The following is a 7377-nucleotide window of genomic DNA, read 5'->3' on the forward strand; positions in this document are numbered from 1 at the left end:
GACTCGGGAGTCTGGTGACCTTTAATATACACATAGCCCCAGGACTGCCCCCAGGGGAGAGGTGGTGACTTAGAAGGACCCAGCAGCTGAGCTGGGGTCACACAGCAGATCTCCCCCGGCTCCCGAGGTCCTTCCTTGCCCCACAGATCATCAGGGGAAGAGGCAGGCAGGCAGGCAGGATTTGAACACACAAGGCAGCTGGAAGTGACCTGTCCAGAATGGGCATGGGGTGGGCAGGGCAGGAGCCGTCCCTGCTCTGTCTCCCTCTGCTTTCAGCACAGCTTCCTCCTCTCTGGGCCCTCTCTGTATGGGAAAGCAGGAGGTCCCCACGAATCAGGGAGAGGAGTGTGAGGTCTCTAGAGGGAGTTTCCGTGCCTTGTGCACATACAGGCGTGCAGGAGGCCCAGTTCCGGGGGCCTCATTTCCATGGTGGAGAGGACCATGCCAGGTGGTGCCACTGATTTAGATGACAATGGAAATGGCCCCGCCCCCAGCATGTGGGACTCGCTGGCACTTGGGGTGAAGGGGGCAGTAGGCAACAGTCCCCAGCATGTGGCCTGTCCCGGGGCCAGGTGCTATCTGGGGCCCAGATGACTGAGGCAGCCTCCAAGGTGGACCCAGCAGTGACAGCAGAGCCAGGACCAGCAGGAGGGGCTGGGAGCTGGAGTAGAGATCAGCTCTGGTCCCCCGGGGGAGCTCAGGAGAAAGTGTCACAGAGCTGGGACCCTGACTCCTGAGGATGGGCCATGCTTAGCTGCTGCTGGGTTCCCTCAGGAAACCGAGAGGCGAGTTCTGGGACGTGGAGGAGCTGGACGTGGACCCCATGGCTCAGGCCAAGACAAGCACCACAGGAAACTCTGGCCGACCAACAAGAACATAGGAAGGCATGAGCCCTTACCCCTCCATGACGCAATCTCCAATGAGATGCAGCAAGGCCAGCAATGGAGAGACCACAGAGACCTCCCACAGAAACCTCACAGAGACATCTCATACAGAGAGCCCACCGGGACTGCTCACTGCCAGAGAGAGAGACATACTGCGGCCTCCACAGAGACCCCACAGAGCTCTCAGAGACCTCATGGTGCCCCACAGAGACACAGCACTGAGATTCCCAGAGTCCTCACATAGACGTCGCACAGACCCCTTCAGAGAACCCCACAGAGACCACACTGAGAGACTTCATTCAGTCCCACAGAGACCTCCTGCAAATTTCAGAGACCTTCCTTAGTTCTCACACAGAGGCCTCGCACAGACACCCGACAAAGGCCTCAGAGACTTTACACAGAATCATAAAACAGGGAACTCATGCAAAGACTCATGCAGCTCACTGCAACCTCCGGCCTCCAGCCCTAGAAATGGCACACAGCACTCCCTGACCCAACGGCCTCATAGAGACCTCTCTCAGAGTCCTCACACAGAGACCTTGCCTGGAGACCTCCCACTCTCCACAGAGACCTTGTACAGATTCCTCACACACAGGCCTCAGGTTGCTTCACACTCATCACACAGAAACCTCTCACATAGAATTCCCTCAAACATTCCACACAGAGATTTCATAGGGCTCTCACGGGGTCCTCACAGTCCTTATACAGCATCCTCATGGTCCTTATACAGGGTCCCCACAGGGTCCACATACAGGGTTCTCACAGCATCCTCACAGAGTCCTCACACAGAGTTCTCACACAGAGTCCTCACACAGGGTCTTCGCACAGGGTCCTCACAGGGTCCTCAAATAGGGTCCTCACACAGGGTCCTCACAAGGTCCTCACATAGGGTCCTCACAAAGGGTCCTCACACAGGGTCCTAACACAGGTCTTCACAGGGTCCTCACACAGGGTCCTCACACAGGATCCTCACACAGGGACAAGTCAGGCCAGGGCCAAACTCAGACCCTTGCAGTCCTCCATGTCCACGGGCAAAAGCAGCAAGGACATACAGAAGGTGATGTTCCAGCTAGAGAGGAATCCATGCACACCTCTGGGGCAGACCCCGCAAAATCTAGCCAGGTGCATGGAAAGCTTCCCAGGGAAGGTTCTGGGGGCAGCCTCTGAGCAGTCGGAAAGAGACTTGAAGATGCCCTTGAGGAGAGACTCGGAAAGTGATTTATTAAGACACGAAGAGAGAAATCATATAGAAAACATCCTGAAAGCCCACGTGCGCATGAAGTTCTGCCAGATCAATGAGGGCTTTATCCCCATTTGTGTGCGTCGATCCTGGCTTGCTGTCAACCAGGATTTTCCCATGTCCAACACCCACATGAAGACCAGCAATCTAGCACCCCTGAAAAGTGGGAGAGCCACTGTGAGCACATCCCAGGAGCTTTCTTTCCTCAATCCATGTGCTCAACAGGTGCTGGGACACCATATTGTGAGGTTTTGGGCCAAACACAAGTGGAGTCTACCCGTCAGGGTCCTCAAGATAATTAAGCTCTTTAAACTGGAAAAAGTTTCATCCTTATCCCTTACACAGCTTGCTGGTCCCTCCTCAGCCACCTATGAATCTAAGCCCAGGTCAAAAGTTGAGAAAGCCGTGTTCCTAAGAGAGTCATCACCACCAGGTCTGAGAAAGCAGGTGCTGACCAACACATCTGTTCAGACGCCAGACAGTCTTCTGGTGTCTTCACCTACATTTACACAGTTCCAGACGGCCCCACAAGGGATCCCATCTTGGAATGCCCATGGGCCCTTGAAGCCTCCTCCAGCTGGACAGGAGGGCAGGTGGCCTTCTAAGCCCCTCACATGCAGCCTTACAGGCAGCGCCCAGCAGAGTGCGAGCTTAGGAGTCCCAACCCCCACGCCCTCGAGGAGCAGCCCCACCAGAATCTGCCATGGGCTCAGCCACAGCTGCCAACTGGAAATGGCGCAAGTCAGTATCAGTGGCAACCCCTGACCCTGTCCTCCCCAGCCAGCAGCAGGAATCCCAGGGCCAGATGTCGCCATGGTGCCTAATTTCGGTGGTCGGCGGCACAGCTACAAGGTGATGGAACCGGCGCTCAGTCTCATCCTGGGTGCTGCAGTGGGCCCAGAGCCTGCGACCCCACGCTCTGGGCTTGAACCAAGGAAGCACGGATCTTAGGGTAGGGGGAGGTGCCTTGGGCAACTCCCAGGCTGTCTGAGACCAGCCCTGCAGCCTCCTGTGCATTGTGCTGCACCTGCCATTGATAGATGGCATTCAGCAGCATGGTGGCAACCCCTGATCCTGCTGGCTTCAACCAGCAACGCAGACCCAAGGGCCAGACCCTGCTGCGGCGCCTAAATCAGGCCCCACAGCAGGAGGAGGACTGGAACTGGTACCCAGCTCCATCCCAGTGGCTGTAGGGGACCCAGTGCCTGCGACCAGCGCCCTGGACCAGGGAAAAAAGGGAACAGAAGGAGGGCGGGAACTAGTACTGCCACCCTCCGCCACGGGCTCAATTGTAGCTGCCACCTGCACACGGCGCAGCAGAAGCAGTGGCAACCCCAGCTCTACCTGCAGTAACCAGCAGTAGGGGACTGAGGCCCGAGGCCGCCTCAGAGGCTGCCACCTGGCCACCTCTGCACCCCTGTCCCTGCCCTGGTGGCAGCCAGCCACACTCCTACCTCTCCGGCACTCTGCATTCTCCGTCGCTGCCACCCACCGCAGCGAGGTGAGCCGTGGTGCTACAGGCTCCAGCCTCCAGCATGCAGCAGATGGCTCTTCCTTCTCCTGGCATGGAGCAGCTGGGCGGGAAAAGACAGAAAAGCCTAGAACAAGACACAGAGAGTGGTAGTGTTAGACCCCTACCTTGTCATGCTGGCCACTGGGTGGCATGGGCCAGTTTCAGTGAAGGTACTCACACCCACCCTCCAAAGTCCACAGCATCTCTTTTTGGCCCAAATTGGCTAGGGAGTGGAGATTGAAGACACCATGGTGCCTGGGCTTCTTGCTCTACAGGAACCACTGGGACCACCCAGGCTGTGCTCAGGAAGCAAGAGCAGCAGAAACTCAGACCCAGCCAGCCCTCCTCACCAATGTCCTGGTTCCCATTCCTGAGACCTCCACCCACAGGGCCCTGTCACCCCATGGTGTCTGCTACTGCATGCCTGGGCATCCTTGGCAGTCTCTGCAACACAGAATGTGAGGGCTCAGGCCTGGGAACCTTGATGGGTCTGGGTGCCCTGCTGTGATCACGATTTTCACAGAAACATATGCCCGCCACACAGGAGGAGATGGCCCTTTAGACGTGAGAGTCCGGGGAGAGGAAAACCACTCCTCTCTCAGAGACCACCGCTGTCACCGAAACATCTATCGCCTGCCACCAGCAGTGCAGCTTCCGACAGACCCCCTAACCCGCTGCCACCAGCAGTGTAGCCCCAGAACAGCACCAACACCCCATCCCCCACCATCGGCAGTGTAGCCCCAGGATATTGCCAACACTCCATCCCCCACCACCAGCAGTGTAGCCCCAGGACAGTGCCAACACCCCATACCCTGCCACAGGCAGTGTAGCATGTGATGGCAGCCCCTAACCTGCCCCTGCCTTAGACACTGTAGCACTAGATGGCAACCGCAAACCAACCCCCTGCCATGGGCAGCACAGCCCGGGATAGTGCCCAACAGGCTCCCTGGGGTGGGCAGTGTAGCCACAGATAGTGTCCGCAAGCAGACCCCCACTGCAGGCAGTGATGCCCCCATATGGCACCCAAACCACCCACCACTGCGGGCACTGCAATCCTGAATAGTGAGTGCCCTAACTCACTCCCCGTCGGAAACAGTGTGGCCCTGGATAGCGCCCCCAACCAACTCCCTGCCTTGGGCGGTGCAGCCATGGAGAGCACTCCAAACTCCCTCTCCACCTTGCGAAGTACCACCATGGATAGCTCGGGTAGCCCGACAGCGCACCCAACCTGCCCCCGCCACAACCCACACAGCCCGGAATAGCACACTCACCCGCTCTTTGCCAGGCAGCACAGATCCCTGAGAGCACCTGACCCACCTGCCGCCTCCCCACCACTCAGGCTGTGTATCTGGCCCCAAGAGTTCCCCCACCAACCCCCTACCCCTCTCCACAGGCAGTCCAACCCTGTCTAGCTCTCTCAACAAGCCCCCCAACCTCTGTCTCAGTGTAGTCCCCATGGCGCCTTTAACACCACCCCTCCCGCCACCAGCAGTGTAGCACCCTATAGTAACCCTAACCCATCCTTCATCACAAGCACTGCAGCCCCAGATAGTGCCCCCAACCCGCTCCCCATGTGGGCAATGCAGCCTTGGATAGTGCCCCTAACCAGCTCCCAGATACAGGCAATGATGTCCTGGATATCACACCCCCCCCACACTGGGGGCAATGTAACACCTGATAGCACCCCCAACCCATCCCTTACCGCTGGCAGTGTTGCACCCCATAGTGCCACCAACCCATCCCAGACAAGGGCATTGCAGCACCTGATAGCTCCTCCAACTGCTCCCCCACCTAGGGCAGTACATCCCCAGATAGTGCCCACAAAATGTCACACTACTGCTGGCAGTACTGCTTGGGACAGGCCCCATCCCAGCCCCCAGCAATGGGCAGCACACCCCAGGAAAGGGCCCCCAACCCTCTCCCCTACGCGGGCAGTAGCACCTCAAATAACCCCCCCAACCAGCCCCCGCGACACCAGCAGTGACACCCTGGATAGTGCCCACTGCCCATGGCAGGGCACTCCCAAGCCATCCCCCATGGCTCAGGCTGTGCCGGCCAAGATGGTCAACCTATCCCGCCACCTTTTTACCTTTCCAGCTGCACTGTAGTCTCCATCACTGCCACTAACCGCAACAGTGAGGCGAGCGGATACTGCAGACTCCAGCCTCCAGCATGGGCAGCGGGCTGCTGCTACTCCTTCTCCTCTAAGCCAGCTCCGAGCAGGTAGGCCCACGTACTCAGAAGAATCTGAAATGGCGAGACCAACGTGTACACACACACACACAAACACTACGAAGTAGCAGAAAAATCCAATCTAGAACCTGACCAGACAATTCTGCAGACATTAAATCGAACAACAGATTAGAGATTAGGTCCTCAAAATGAGCTATTCATTAGGAAACTGTAATTCGCCAAGCAAGGTGGTTCACGCCTGTAGTCCTAGCACTTTGGGAGGCCTAGTTGGGAGGATTACCTGAGGTCAGGAGTTTGAAACCAGTCTGACCAATATGGTGAAACCCCATCTCTACTAAAAATACAAATATTAGCCTGGCATCATCGTGATGGGCATCTGTAGTCCCAGCTACTCAGAAGGCTGAGACAGGAGAACTGCCTGAACCCAAGAGGTGAAGGTTTCAGTGAGCCGAGATTGCGGGACTGCACTTCAGCCTGAGTGACAGAGCCAGACTCAGCCTCTCAAAAAAAAGGAGAAATGCAGGTGTGGTTTTAGAACAAGGGGAACTCATACACTGTAGGTGGAAATGAAAATTAGGATACCCCAACTCAGAGGGCCATGGGGCTGGGAGGGACCCAGGTCCCAGACTTCACCATGGCTCAGGGCCTGTGCACTCTTAGACGCTGGATGCGGATCAGACACGGGCACAGCCTTCCCGGAAGGGTTGCAGATGCTGTCACAGCCAGGACCGTACAACTGCCCCCACATGGACAACTGGGGCCCAAATGCCCACAAAGAAGTCAGGACCAGAAAGCAAGGAGCTGTGGAGAAGGAGCAGGGAGGTCTGGAGGATTCCCGGTGGGGTACAAGTCCCCGCCACTTACCGCAGAGACCTGCCTCATCCTCCACCATCACGTGGAAGCCACCACGCCTTCTCCGAAGAAACTCGCTCTGACCGCGCCACCGCCTCTGCTGACTCCCTTCCGCCGGGCTGCCGCCGCCTCTGCTGACTCCCTCCGACCGCGCCGCCCCTCCTGCCGGATCCTCGCAGGAAGTGCAGTCTCGGCTTCCACAGGGGCACGCACGCTGGCAGCATCACTCGCCTCAAGCCGAAGCACCACCCCTCTTAAAGGGGCCGCAGCTCGGCCTGGCCAGAATCGCTTCAGGTTGGATGAGAACAAGTCTTAGGCTAGCCAATCAGAACATATAAATAAAGCCCAATTAGAGTAGACCTTGAAGTTTGCTCTCATCCAATCAGAACATGTAGTCTAGGAACGCCATATATAAAGGATGCCAAGCAGGAGTCTCACCATTTCAGACTCAGAATTCTGAGTGGGCCTACCTGCTCCGAGCAAGTGGTGGATTGCCTGAGTCAGGAGTTCGAGACCAGCCTGACTAACACAGTGAAACCCTGTCTCTACTAAAATTAGCCAGCATGGTGGTGCACACATGTAGTCCCAGCTACTCAGGAGGCTGAGGCAGGAGAATTGCTTGACCCTGGGAGGCAGAGGTTGCAGTGAGCCGAGATTGCGCCACTGCATCCCATCCAGCTTGGGTGACAGAGTAA

The sequence above is a fragment of the Aotus nancymaae genome, unplaced genomic scaffold (assembly GCF_030222135.1).
Source record: "Aotus nancymaae isolate 86718 unplaced genomic scaffold, 86718_ANA_hifiasm-v0.15.2.pri h1tg000036l, whole genome shotgun sequence".
Lineage (NCBI taxonomy): Eukaryota > Metazoa > Chordata > Mammalia > Primates > Aotidae > Aotus > Aotus nancymaae.